This window comes from Marmota marmota, unplaced genomic scaffold (genome assembly GCF_001458135.2).
Source record: "Marmota marmota marmota unplaced genomic scaffold, marMar, whole genome shotgun sequence".
NCBI classification, from domain to species: Eukaryota; Metazoa; Chordata; class Mammalia; order Rodentia; family Sciuridae; genus Marmota; species Marmota marmota.
The window spans coordinates 6757823-6771950 of NW_025999941.1; the positions used below are offsets into that span (position 1 = coordinate 6757823).

The following is a 14128-nucleotide window of genomic DNA, read 5'->3' on the forward strand; positions in this document are numbered from 1 at the left end:
GGGGGGGGGGGGGGGGGGGGAAGATAGCAACCCTCAAATGCTAGTTGATTGGAATGGCTGCACTCTGTGCTGCTGGCTCTGTACCTGCATCCTCATGATTTCTTTAAACATACTGTGGCAAAGCCCTCTTATTGTCATCTTCTAGATCAGGAGATTGAAGTTGGAGTCATGAATGACTTACTGACAGCTTTGGAGAGCTGGAGGTGAGCAGGGTCTGCCCAGAAAATTCATCTGGGATGCAGTGATGTCAAGAGAGGTGGTACACATCCCCATGAAGTGTCAGCTCTGGGAGGTAGAGGCCGCCTCTGGTTAAATACCTGACCCTGGCATAATGCCAGTGCATAGTGAGGACTCCTAGGGTGTTGGGGGATTGCCCCAGGGCCTCTGTGTGCCACAAAACAGTGAGTCTGCAGGAGATCATTGCCTTCAGTTCCTAGGTATCTCCTGACTTTTCCAAGACAGATTCACAAGCTGAGGCAAAAGTAGACTTGGAGCTCAAGTCAAAACTAGAATACTCCAAAAAGAGAGGCCCTTGACCAGAGTTGGAGAAGATCAGTGGAGGCCCTTGGTTCCTGAGGGCTCTGCACACTTGCAACCTGGCTGTTTCCAGGTTTGTCCTGATTTGTCTTCTCCCACTCTCCATGCTGGTCACTCTCAGGATGTTTCAACAGGGCCCAACCCAGGACTTCAGATACTATAGAGGCTCTTCCCCTTCATACGTTTGCTCCCTCTGTCTTGACTGCGATATACTGTTTGCGTGAGTCCACTTTCAGAGTTTCCCACACTGCCCACCTCCAAGGGCCTCTTCCCTCTCTTCTTCCCTTTTGACTAGAAAAGCAAATATTCTTTTTCACAAGGAATCCTGACTGTATTCTTATATACAACTAGAAGTTGTAGTATAAAAAAATGAAATTCCACCTCTCCCATCCCAGGTTTGCTTCCAGAAGGAATTTATGTTTTTCTTGTTTTTATGTGCAGGTATCTTAAAAAGAAAAGAAAGAAAAAATAAACATATGCAGTACATATACATGTACAATACATTTAAAATTATCCCATTTTACATGTATTGCTCACAATTAATTTTTTCCATTTAACTGTGTTCTAGAGTGCTTTCTCTGTCTAGGCACATCTCTCTTCTTTTTACCACCCTGGTAGGTAAAACTGTACAACGTTGTATGGAAGTATGTTTTCATTTCTCTTGGATTCGTAGCAATGCTGGTGATGTGGTAACTCTTTTTAACTCTGTGTGTATGTTACTGGGAATTGAATCCAGGGCCTTGTGCATGCCAGGTAAGCACTCTACCACTGAACTATATCCCCAGCCCTATATTTGACATTTATCACTATCAAACTTTTTCCAAAGTGACTGAACCATTTATAACCCCACCAGCAGTATATGAGGGTTTATTTCTTTGCATCCTCATCCTCACTTACTATCCATCTTTTTGATTACTGCTGTCCTGTTGGGTATGAGGTGGTATCTCATGTATGTATGTATGTGTGTGTGTGTGAGTGTGTATGTGGTTCTGGGGATTGAACCCAGGGGCATTCTATCAGTGAGCTATCCCCCATCCCTTTATATATGTATTTTTTTTTTTATTGTGAGACAGAGTCTCACTAAGTTTCTGAAGCTGGCCTCAAACTTGGGATCCTTTTGCCTTAGTCTCCTGAATAACTGGGATTAGAAGTATGTACCACCTCACAGGCTCTCCTTGTGGTTTTGGTTTGTATTTCCCTGATGGCTAACCATGTTGACCATTTTTCTTGTGCTTATTGGCCATTTATGTATCTTTTTTTTTTTTTTGAGAAATGTCTTCATGCCTTTTATTCATTTTTAAATTGGGTTATCTATCTTTGTTGTTGTTGAAAAGGTGGATGTATTAGCTACCAAAGGAACATTTAAACAGTAAACAAAGAAATAATGCCACACCTTACTTCCACAACTGATTTTATTCTTATATTTGTCACCTTTCTCTTGTCCACAAACTCATTTTTTTCTCCCCAAATTTGCATTTACACATATGCCCCTTTTTATTGTGTTGTTTTCACCCCGTGTCCCCTGGAGAGATCACAGACAGCCCCTCAAGCCCCACAGGGTCTTGGTAATTATTACTTCTCCATGACACCCCAACTTCTCCCTCCTGGGTGTCGGGAGTTTGGACAGCTTTCAGGGTTTTGTCTGAACCTGTCTTCTTGCCCAGAGTTGATGCTCAGGAATAACTCACTGGCATGTGTGCTTGCTGGGCAACACCAAGTATATGACATTTTCTATATTTTTGGTTCTGTGATTTTTCCCAGCAATGGCTAAGTTTGCCCATTTCAACATCATCTTATTAGCTTTAGAAGAGGTCTTTGTTTTGGTAATAACTCTGGAGCCAAATTGCCTAAATTGGTATCCTCACACTACCACAAATCAGCTGGGTAACATTGGGAAAGTCACTGATCCTCTCTAGGCCTCAGTTTCCTTATCTATTAAGTGGGGGTAATAAAGTCATTACCTAAGAGTGCGCTGTGGAGATTAATGTCTTGACATAGTTGTTTCTCTTTGTTCGTGGATTCTGGAGCTGTGAATTTCCCTGCTCACCAACATTTACATGGAACCCCACATTAGTGCTTGCTGTGTTTTTACAGTGACTCAGATATTGAATTGTAAGAGTTCTTTATATATCCTCTGTTTGGTCCCTTATCAGAAAGATACATGATTTTCAAATATTTTCTCCTGTCCTTTGGATATCATTTTGCTTTCTTGATGGTGTCCTTTGAAACACAAAGTTTTAATTTTGGCGTAGTTCACTTTAATCTGGTTTTCTAGTTTGGCTTCTGCTTTTGGTGTCATACCTAAGAAATTTTTGTCCAGTCCAAGATCATGAAGATTTGTGCCTGTGTCTTCTAAGAGTTTTGTAGTTTCAGCTCTTAGATTAAGGTTAATTTTTGTATGTGGTATGAGGTAGGGGTCCAACTCTGTTCTTTTGTATTTGAATACTTAATGGTGTCATCCCAGCACCGTTTTTTGAAAAGATTATTTTTTCCAGATTATATCTGTAATCCCAACTACTCCAGAGACTGAGGCAGGGGAATCAGAAATTCAAGGTCAGCTTCAGCAATTTAGGGAGAAACCCTGTCTTAAAAAAAAAAAAAAAGGAAGAAAAAAACAAACAAAAACTGTTCTTCCCCATTGAATTGTCTTTACACCCATGTTGAAAATCAGTTGACCATAAGTACAGCGCCAATGTTTCTAACTCTCAGTGCTGTTCCGTTCACAGTGTCCTTAATGTCTGTGCTGTCTACTGTCTTGACTACTGTAGCTTTGTAGTAAGCTTTGTGATCAGGAAGTATGAATACTCCAATTTTGACCTTTTTCAGGCTTGTTTTGATTATCTCCCCTCCTCCACACCATGAATTTTAGGATCAGCTTGTTGATTTCTGCCAAGAGGCAGCTGAGATTTTGATAGAAGTTGTTGACCCTGTAGGTCACATGGGGAGTTTTGCATCTTAACAACAGTCAGTCTGGAACCCAAGTGCTTTTCATTGCCAGCATCACCCGCTCAGCTCCCCTAGTCACTTGGTATGTGGAGGAGACACTTAGAGATCTACCCTTTCAAGTCCAGGGATGTAATTTTTCTTTTCCTCATTGAAGACCATGACATGGTGCGGAGCAGTGGCTAATCTAAGGTTGGAGACCTTGGATAAGACGTTCACTCCTGCATTTGTAACATGGAAATTATCTGGCAGCCTGGGCTTCCAGACGCTGAGCATTGGCTGGTGATGCCCCAGACACTCCCATCACCCCTGCCTTCAGACCTTGAGGAGGTGAAAACCAGACCCACCCCAGCAGGCACCAGTTAATGGTGTGGGTATTGGAATCAGCCCCCATTTTTACTTGCTTTGTTTATTGAGTGAAGAGGTAGGATTTCATTTGAGTAAAGGATTCTGCTGCTAAAGCAGTTTTTGTTCCCCTCCTCCTAGTTCACTGGCATCGTAGTTGGAAGAACGGAATAAAAACAAGAAAGTAACAATATCACATATTAAAAGTTTAGTTTACATCCCTACACACACTTATATGTTCCAGATGTAATGCTTTGGCACTAATCTGAGATTTTATTCTCAAGAAAGGAGAATTGAAAAGTGAAGTGACTACATTTCTATCATAGGGAACTTTGTTTTCCAAACTTAAGGAAAAACCTTGGAAACTATAGTTGAAACTTCAAACCCATTGATACCTCAGCTAGAGTGAGGCGTTCTCCTTTAAAACAAACTGTGTGTGTGTGTGTGTGTGTGTGCAGTTATTTATCATTGTTTTTCAAAAAGGCAATTTAAACAAGCATTAATTGGGACTGAGGTTTTAGTTTGGGGGCTTTGTTTTTAGTTTGTTTGTGGAGGGAAAAAGTTATATGTAATAGAAATTGTTTTGAGATATTCGAAATCTAAGATCCTTTGACTTAGTAGACTCCTTTTACTTAAGCTGTTAGTAGTACAGGCATTTCATAGAGATTTTATTTCCAGTCTCTAGTGAGGGGTGTGTGTGTGTATGGAAAGTTAGGGGGAATACACAATGATGTAAACCCTGTCCCCAAACAAGGAAGTGTGTTACAGAGCTGAGGTTTGGCACCTCCACTCTTGCCCAGTCTCAGAAGGTGCAGCTTAGCTGACCTTTGGTAACCTCTCTCCATGACACATCTCCCAAGGGGGTGTGAAAGACTGCAGCTCTCCAACATGGATTTAATTTTACAAAAGCTCTGTGTAGTTGTAACTCATGTGGTTTTCTTAACAAATCACTCATATTTCTTGTGTTCTGGCCTGGGCGGGGCCTCACTAATCTTTGGCCAGCATTGTGAGTCAGAAAATATTTAAATGACCACCCAAGTCCATTTGAAGAAAGAGTTGGCAAGTTAATTGAAGGAGATGCAGAGATTCTTAAGCAGCACTGCTGTAAACCAGTGGCAGAAATGATAGAAATGTTAGCAGCTCTATTTTATAATGATAGTAGATAGCACTATCTATTGTGAGAACAAACATATTATCTATTAGATAATAAAGATGTTGCTACTAAATTTTATTGAGCAGTTACTATGTGGAAAAGTCTACTAGCTTTTCACACTTTTTTTTTTTTTTTTTATGTGACCCAGCATAAGAAAAAAATGTGGACTGTAATCCAGGGTATGTGTGTAAGTACATGCACATATCTGAAATAAAAGTTTAATAAAATGGTACTTATGTGTAGTGTCTTCTGATAACTTTTTGATACATTAGTCTATTTCTGCTTTTTCGTTATTTAAAATTTATTTTTTTAGTTGTAGGTGGACATAGTGCCTTTATTTTATTTATTTATTTTTATGTGGTGCTGAGGATCAAACCCATTGCCTCACCTGCACTAGGTGAATGTTCAACCACTGAGCCACAACCCCAACCCCTGTTTTGTTATTTTAAATAATGGTTGTTCTGCCCACTGAGTTTATTTCACTAATGGATCACAACCTACTCTTTGAAAAACACTGTACAGGGCAGTTCCCTGTGTGCTTTATGTATATTATCTCATGTAATCTTCACAACATCCTCATGGGGCATAAAATTTCATTTTATGAATGGAAAAACTGAGACAGAGGTAGCTTACAGGGTCTCATAGTCAGTGAGCGATAGAGCTGGGATTTGAACCTAGAAAAGCTGAGTTCTATTAAGAGTTCGTGGTAGCCAGGTGCAGTGGCGTGTGTCTATACTCCCAGCAACTCAGGAGGCTTAGGCAGGAGAATTGCAAGTTTGAGGCCAGCCTCAGCAACTTAATGAGACCTTGTCTCAAAACAAAAATTAAAAGGCCTGAGGATTTAGCCCAGTGGTAAAATACCGCTGGGTTCAATCCCCAGTAAGTCACATACCTATCTCCTATAGCAATTAAGGAATAGGATATAATTCAGTATCTAATGATTTGTTGTATATTGTAAAAACTAGCCACAGACATGCTACAAAATCAATATCACTTGTTTGATCTAAGATTGCATTAAAATATAATCACTAAAAAAAATATAATCACTATGATTGATTTGCTTAATAGATGTTATTCTTCCCAGGTTGCTAAATTTTGTGGGTTTTTATTTTTATCTTTTTATTCCTCTGATGACTTGAAATTTTATGCAAGTACAGGTTCTTCAGGATGATTCTACTAGGCAGTCACTTGTTTTGGGTGTGAATTAGGGTTTGGAGAGAATTAGAACTATTATGATATCTAAATTTGTCTGTCTGTCTATATCTATCTATCTATCTTATTGGCTATTCATTAAGAGATATACTTTAAAGAATTGGTGCATGTAATTGTGGAGTCTAGGGAGGGTAGACTAGCAGCCTGGAGACCAGGGGAGAGTTGTAGTCATTGTCCGAAGATAGCCCACTGGCAAGGTTCTTCTTGCCTGGGGAGGTCAGTCATTTTCTCTTACACTTTTAACTGATTGAAACAAGTCCACCCATCATACCATGGAGAGTAATCTGCTTTACTATATGTCTTCTGATTTAAATGTTGATCTTATCTAAAAAATACCTTTCACAGAAACATCTAGAATGATGTTTGATCAACTATCTGGTCACCATGGTTTAACCCAGTTGACACATAAAATTTATCATCTCAGAGTGTAAGATACTGTTTTGAATTTGTTCAGAAGAAAGGAAAAAGGGGTTGGAAGCATGAGTGATGTTACAGAGTAGGGAAGGTTTGAAAAGAACCCCTTCCCTCCCATTTGACTGATCGCAAAATGAGTCTGTCCCTGGTTCCTTGGCGGTTAGAGACATGTGCTGCATCATGGTATTTTGTTTAGCAGTGGATCACATACACCACCCTGGTCCCCTGAGATTGTAATGGAGCTGAGAAGTTCCTGTCGCCTAGTGATGTGGTAGCCATGGTAATGTTGTAGCACAACATATGCCTCACGTTTGAGGTGATGCTGGTGTGAACAGACGTGCTGTGCTGCCAGTTGTATAAGAGGGTAGCATGTGCGATTATATACAGCACTACTGGCTTATGCATTTACTATACTATTTATTGTTATTTTAGATTTTATAAAAAGTTTAGCCAGATGTTGTGGTGCACCTGTAGTCCCAGCTACTCAGGAGGCTGAGGCAAGAGGATCACTTAAACCTAGGAGGTCGAGACCAGCCTGAGCAACGTGAGATCCTGTCTCAAACAAATAGTTTACTGTAAAACATCACGTGGTATCTTACTGAGTCTCTTGATTGCATCAAGAGGCTGAATCCAGTGATTGACCTGTACCATTGAAGTTTGTGTAAGTATATTCTGATGTTCACTCAATGAGGAAGTTGTCTAACAGTGCAGTTCTCAGACTGTATCCCCACTGTTAAGTGACGTATGACTATGTAGGCGGACAGCATGCGTTTGCATTATTGAGGTGGAAGGTGCAGGTTTTCTTGCTCTGAGTTGAGTTGAAAGGTTTTTTTTTTTTTTTTTCCTTTCCTGTCACATTTCTCTATACCAGAGACCTGAGAATTCATGGCCCTAAGTAGAAGGAGCCATATGTCTGCAGTGAATTCAGTAGCAGTGGATGGTATGTGCTATGCTGCATTTGTGTCTCAGCCAAAATGTGGATGACCTTACTTCTCCTGGGCCTCCTACAGAGCTGTGGTTACCCATAGATCACTGGTCATAGGAACTATTGGTATCTGGGGCTGTCTGAGAGGGAATTCAGTCTGTAAAAGAACAGACCTTCAGAAACTTAAAACTTTATTATAGCTTTTAGTTTAGTTTTATTTAGGTAAAATTCATATATCATAAAACTGACCCTTTTAAAGAGTACAATTCATAGGGACAGAGCTCAGTGGTAGAGCACTTGCCTAACATGTGCAGGGTCCTGAATTCAATTCCTGGTACTGCAAATAAACTAACAAAACTTTCTCTTGAGGGCTGGGAGTGTGGCTCAGTGGCAGAATGCTTGCTTAGCACATGTGAGGCACTGAGTTTGATCCTTAGCACTGCATACAAAAATAAGCAAATAAAAAAGGCATGCTGTCTATCTACAACAACTACAAAAAATTTAAAAACAAAACAAAACTTTCTCTTGAAGTGTATAATCAAGTAGCGTTTAGCACATTCACAAGGTTGTACAACCATCACTGCTGTACCAGGACATTTTATTTCAAATGTAATTTAAATATTCAAGAACATTGTCTCTTGGATCAATCTCATCAGCGAATCAACATGCTGTTTGTTTATTTCAAGTTGAAAGCAGAAGCAACAACAACAAAAAATCCTTTCCTTATTTTTTCCCTATTTATGCCCTTATTTTCTTCAGTTTGGAGCAAAACTCCTTGAAAGAATTGTGTGCACTTGTTACTCCAGTTTTTTGCCTTCTATTGTCTACCACTTAAAATTGTGATAAGATACATATGACTGTCAAATTTACCATAAACTAGGTGTGTAGGTGAGGACTGTTAAGTATATTCACACTGTTGTGCAACCAATCTCCGGAAACTTTTCAGCTCATGAAACAGGAACTCTGTATCCATTGAGCAATAGCTCCAATGCCCCCACCCCCCAGCCCCTGGTACACACTGCACTGTTCTACTCTTCATCTCTATGAATTGCACTACTTCAGGTGCCTCATCTGAGTGGAGTTGTATAGTATTTATCCTTCTGTGACTGGCCTACTGGCTTATTTCACTTATTAGTGTAATGCTTTCAGGCCATGTTGTAGCATGGTCAGATCACCTTCTTTTTTAAGGCTGAAAAATATTCCATCAAATATGTATATCATTTTGTTTATCCATTCTTTTTCTATTGATGGACACTTGGGTTGCTTCTACCTTTAGGCTGCTGTGAATAATGCTGCCATTCTCTTCTCTTTTGAACCCATTATTTCCCTCAGGGTTGTTCCCCTTTTCCTGGTCCCTTGCTGAGATTCCCAGAGATGGCTACATTATTTATTCCAATGGCCCAATCTCTGATGCCATCTGATTAGGCCATCAGCAGTATTGGGTGCAGCTGGTCATGTTCTCTTCTTGAAACCCCTCCTTCCACTGGCTTCAAAGACCTCTCACTGTCCTGGTCCTCGTCCCACATCTCAGTTAATGTGAGTTCTGTCCTTCTGGTTGATCAGACCCACACACTGGGCCATCATCTTTGACTTGTGTGTCTCTCATCTTCACACTTATCAAAAGACCCTGCTGTGTCTATTGTCAAAGCACATCTAGCATGTGGCTGCTGCTTGCCTTCCCTGTTCCTAGCGCCCTTGTCCAGGCCATTCTCCCCTTTCACCTAATAACTGTGTGGTGGTCTCTTTGCTGGTCCCCGAGCCTCTGCCCTTAGATCCTTTCAGCTCTTTCTCAAGTCAAAGCCAGCTCTCAAAAAGAGTTGGGCAGGTTACCACTTTTCTGGTTAAAGCCCTCAAATAGCTCTTATTTACTTTCACAAAAGCCCTGAGCCCTTACAGTGGCCATAGAGCCAATGTAATCTGGCCAGGTTTCCTGTCTGACTCTGCTCTTAGTTTGCTCTTCCCCTCATGACCCTGCTCCAACCACAGCAGCCTCAGTGCTGCTCCTCTGGCTGGACACCTCAGGGCCACTGCTCTTGTGGCTCTTCCTGCCTGAGATGCTCTTCTCCCAATGTCTGCATAACTGGGTCCCTATTTCCTTCAGCCCTCCCTGGTCGTCATATCTAAACACTCACTACTTTATCCAATACTCCCCTCTGCCTTCCCTGCTTTATTTTGTTCTCCATATTACTGTCCTTCCTAGTACCTCACCTGGCTCAGACAATGTTTGTTAGACCAGAAAAGTTTGGCAATTCTTGCCTGCATTTTAAAACTTGTGAATTATTTACATAAGTGTATGCATATATGTGGATGTACATGCATGTGTGTGTTTATATTTTACACACACACACACACACACACACACCCCTGGCTTTCCAACTAGATGTTATTGCATAAGCTTCCCCCTCTCCCACCAAAGTTGCTACATAGTCTTCATACTTGTTGTTTGTTAAACAGCTACAAAATGTTTCACTGAGTAGATGTTGCAACTTTACTTAACCTTGTTTTGTTCCCTCCTACTGGGCAGCTTCCAGTTTGGGGCTATTGTAGATGGCAAGGCTGTGCTAGGCACTTGCCCTGCCTTGCTCCCCTCTTTTGGCAGAAGCCCCATTCTCCTGAGCCTGAGCAGGGCTATGGCCCAGGCTGGGCCTGTCATGGTTCCCCACCCTCTGTGATGATCAGTCCAGGGCTGGTTATAGGCCCAGGCAGTCCAGGCTGTGGGCTTCCTCAAGCTCATGTTAACTTGCTCAGAAGTCATGGAAAGATGCTCAGAGACACCAGGTAGTGAGGATAGGCCCAGCATGTGGAATGATGACAGCATGAGGGGAGGGTTGGTCTTTGGATCCGGGGACTGTGTGAGCTGATCCAGTGACCTTCCAATAAATCCCGTTTCTCACCATAGAGTTTAACTTCTTACTGTAAGAAATGAGTCTAGACTAATCCAATCAGTGTATCCTCCCTCCCCCACTCCCTTGAGCTGTTCTCAGTCCAGAGCAAGGAAAGCCTCCCCAAGGGCACCATCAGGATGAGGGAATGTACACAGACAGAACAGCCACATTCTCAGTGGAGAACTGGTGTCACACCTGCTACTGGCACTGCCAGAGGGGGTAACCTCTCTATATGAAATGGGGCTGAACATAATCACACCCTACCTCTGGGAGTAGTTCTGAAGACTAAGTGAATTAATGAGCCAAAGCCTTAGAAGACTATAATGCAGAGGGAGAGAGCACTCCTTGAGCATTGGCTGTGGCGGCTGCTCCTGTTATGGCGCCAGAATCCTAAAAGTATGAAAGAAGCCAAATATGGAAGTACCTCAAGGTCCAGTAAGTCCACTCCTGGGCATATACCCAAGAAAATTGAAAGCAGGGGCCCAAGTGGATGTGTATACACCCATATCCACAGTGACATTATACACAATAGTCACAAGATGGAAGTAGCCCAAGCTCCCATCAATGAATGAATGAACAAATAAAATGTGGTGTGAACATATGGCAAAATGTTAATTTTAAAGAAGTTTCTGATACCTGCTACAACATTAATGAGATGTAAAGATCATTCTCAGTGAAATAAGCCAGACAGAAAGGGGCGGATTCACTTACATGAGGCACCTGGGACTAGGCAAATTCAGACAGAACAGTGGAAGTTACCAGGGGCTTGGGAACTGAAGGGACAAGGGAATTACTGCTTAATGGGCATCAAGTTTCCATTTGGGAAGATGAAAAAGTTCTAGAAGTGGATGGAGGTGATAGTTTTGCAACATTGTGAATACCACTGAATTGTATACATTTAAAAGTGGCTAAAGTGGTACATTTTATGTATATTTGCCACAATTTTTAAAAAGTATAAGGGAGTTAGAGGGTACGAATGGGTTGTGGATACTACAGTGATGCTCTTGGACTTTTCCTTTATGCATTGGACTTAAGTCAGAATGGAGCCCCCAGAGAAGAAATAGCCACAGGCCAAAAGAGAACTTTTAGGGTTAGTGTTGTCAACTATTCCTGAGACCCAGAGTTCCCCCTAGGGTCTGGAACTGCACAGGATCTGGAGTACAGGCATAGTGACTCTGTGGGCAGGGCAGCATGGACTCAGATCACAAGGGTGCAACCTAGGACCAGAGTCCATGTGAGTCATAGCTCACCTCTCAGGGAAGAAAGGGATATGGTAGGGAGGGACTGGGCTGTGACTCAGGCCATACTGCAGTGCTAAGCTTCCTCCAGGCACCTGCATTCCCTGATTCTGGTTTCTTCTCCACCATGGTATGGACTGGTGAACCTTCTTCTTGTGGCTTCTCTGCTGAACCTAGGGTCTGTCCCAAGTTCTTTCATACCTCCTCTTTGAAAACACAAATAGCAGTAGTTATATCGACTGAGCACTTGCTTTGTCGGGTTTTGCGCATCCCTCTGAAGCCTACTCCCACCTGGTGGGGCATCTTCCCATCTTGCCTTTTCATCAGGGCAAATCCACCAGCGGCAGAGCCTGATTTGATCCTGTCGCTGACTTAGGAGCCTAAGTCATGCATGTGCATGTGCAAAGGATAAAACTCCAAAATGTGACTTATCTGTAGGTTGTGGGCTTATAGAGAATGCTCAAGAATTTTCCTTGTACTTTTGAAAAAAGTTAGAAAATACAGGTAACAAAGGTATTTTGTTTGTTTATTTTTTATGTGGTTCTGAGGATTGAACCCAGTGCCTCACATGTGTTAGGCAAGTGCTCTACCACTGAGCCACACCCCCAGCCCAACAAAGGTATCTTACAACCAAAGACTTGGTTGTGCTTTAGCGCTTCAGGCCATTTTGTCATGCTAGCCTTTGGGATTTTGAGGAGTGGATGACATTAACCAAACCCAAGGGTTCTGAGTCTTGCTCTATGTTCTGGATGCTGGGACTATCACAGTTCCTGACACTTTGGTCCAATGTGTGTAAGTCTGCCATGGCATTTCTGAAAGGCCAGACTCATTTGAACAAATTACCGTAAATGTTAAAATATATAAAATAGGTGTACTGTAGGTTGCCCCTTGAGGAAGCAAGTGGTAATACTCATTTCCAAGGTGGTTTGTTTGTTTGTTTGTTTTCTTTTTTTCTCTATGCAAAGGCCACATACCTTGTTGTATGGAAAGAAGCTTGCTCTTTCATGATTCTTATTTGAAAGTGATCATGTGAAATAGTAATCTTTCCTGGGTTTATGGTCATTTTGTTTGATAGAGTAGGAGGCATTCGTTCATTCATTCACACATTCTTCAGGTGTGTATCGAGTGATATGATGGCTGGAGTTTGCTTTACTGGGCTGGGATATAGAAGAAATAAGATTAGGAATGAGCTGACCAGTTGGCTGCCGAAGGTCAACGTGGGGTACATTTGTGTTTTCTAACTTTAATATTTGGAGGAGTACGCGCGTGTGTGTTTGTGCGCGCGCACAGTCAAGACTGATGGGGTCTCCATGGTTCCTTTTCTGCTTGAAACATAATGTGAATCATGTTGTGTTTCACGGTAATATTTCAAGGTAGACCACTTGCCTTCAACCTTATAGAGGGCTTCTCTCTCTCTCTCTCTCTCTCTCTCTCTCTCAGTACCTGGAGGTGCTCTACCACTGAGCTACATGGCTACATCCTCATCCCTCTCACTAAGTTGCTAAGGCTGGCCTTAAACTTGCAATCACCCCTCTTAGTCTCCTGAGTTGCCGGGATTACCATAGAGGATTTATGTTGTACACGTTCAAGAAGATAACTGAGTTCCAGCAGAATTCTCCAATGGTTTCTAATTCTGCTTAGAAAAAAAAAATCCAGACTTTTTCTTACTTCTGCTGATGTGCCCTGCCCCTCTGAGATATACCTTATGGTCTCATGGAGATTCCAGTGATGTCCCAGCCCCTTCCCTTGCTCAGCTTGTGGGTGTGTATACCATTCCTCCTCACCAGAACACCCCAGCCCTTCTCTTCTCAGGGGCAGCTCCTTCCCATGCTCAGGCTTTGACTCACATCTTATGACACAGGCCTTTTCATGAGCACCTCTGCCTGCTCACTTTCTTCCCTTCCATTTTTATTGATCACTTCCCCAGGCTGTGAGCACGGTGACCCTGGGGCTCTGCGTGCCTCCCTGACTCCCAGTCTAGGAAGGACCTAGTGAGTGTTCATCAGATCTCAGCCAGGTGCTGCCTTACATTGTCCCTGTGCACGTTCCTACTTTATCATATTACATCTTGAGAGAATTTTGACTTACCTTCAGTTTTCAAAATGGGCTTATGGGAAGACGAAGCTCTATATAGTTGGGAGTGCTTTGTATGTAGTTTGTGTTCCAGCATTCTCTCAAACAACAGGGACGTGCATATCTGAATTCTGTTGTGCTTCAGGGAGTGACATGAAGCTAGACATTTCTGGAAAGTTTGAAGAACTAGGTTGTAGGGGCACCTACATCATCCTCTGGGAGTGATAGACATTGGTCTTTTTGTGTGCCTGGCTTGTAATCACTGCCAACAGAAATTTACCTTAAAAGTATCAACCAGCTACTTCTACCTCACACCATACACAAAAATCACCCAAAGCTGTTGAGGACCTAAATGAGAAAGGCAAATCCATAGAGCTTCTGGAAGATAATAGAGAAGCATATC

At 42.1% G+C, this 14128-nt stretch overlaps 1 protein-coding gene across 4 annotated transcripts in view; it reads left to right on the forward strand.

Moving 5' to 3' along the window:
• Arhgef3 (Rho guanine nucleotide exchange factor 3) overlaps nucleotides 1-14128 on the forward strand; it is a 302635-nt gene that overhangs the window by 5962 nt on the left and 282545 nt on the right. The window contains exon 1 of one of the 4 annotated variants that reach the window (XM_048801084.1): nucleotides 7248-7265. The exons of the other annotated variants lie outside the window; for them this stretch is intronic. The gene's annotated coding sequence lies outside the window, so the exon portion shown is untranslated. Of the gene's footprint in view, nucleotides 1-7247; nucleotides 7266-14128 lie in introns of those variants that run through there. 4 annotated transcript variants of the gene reach the window in all.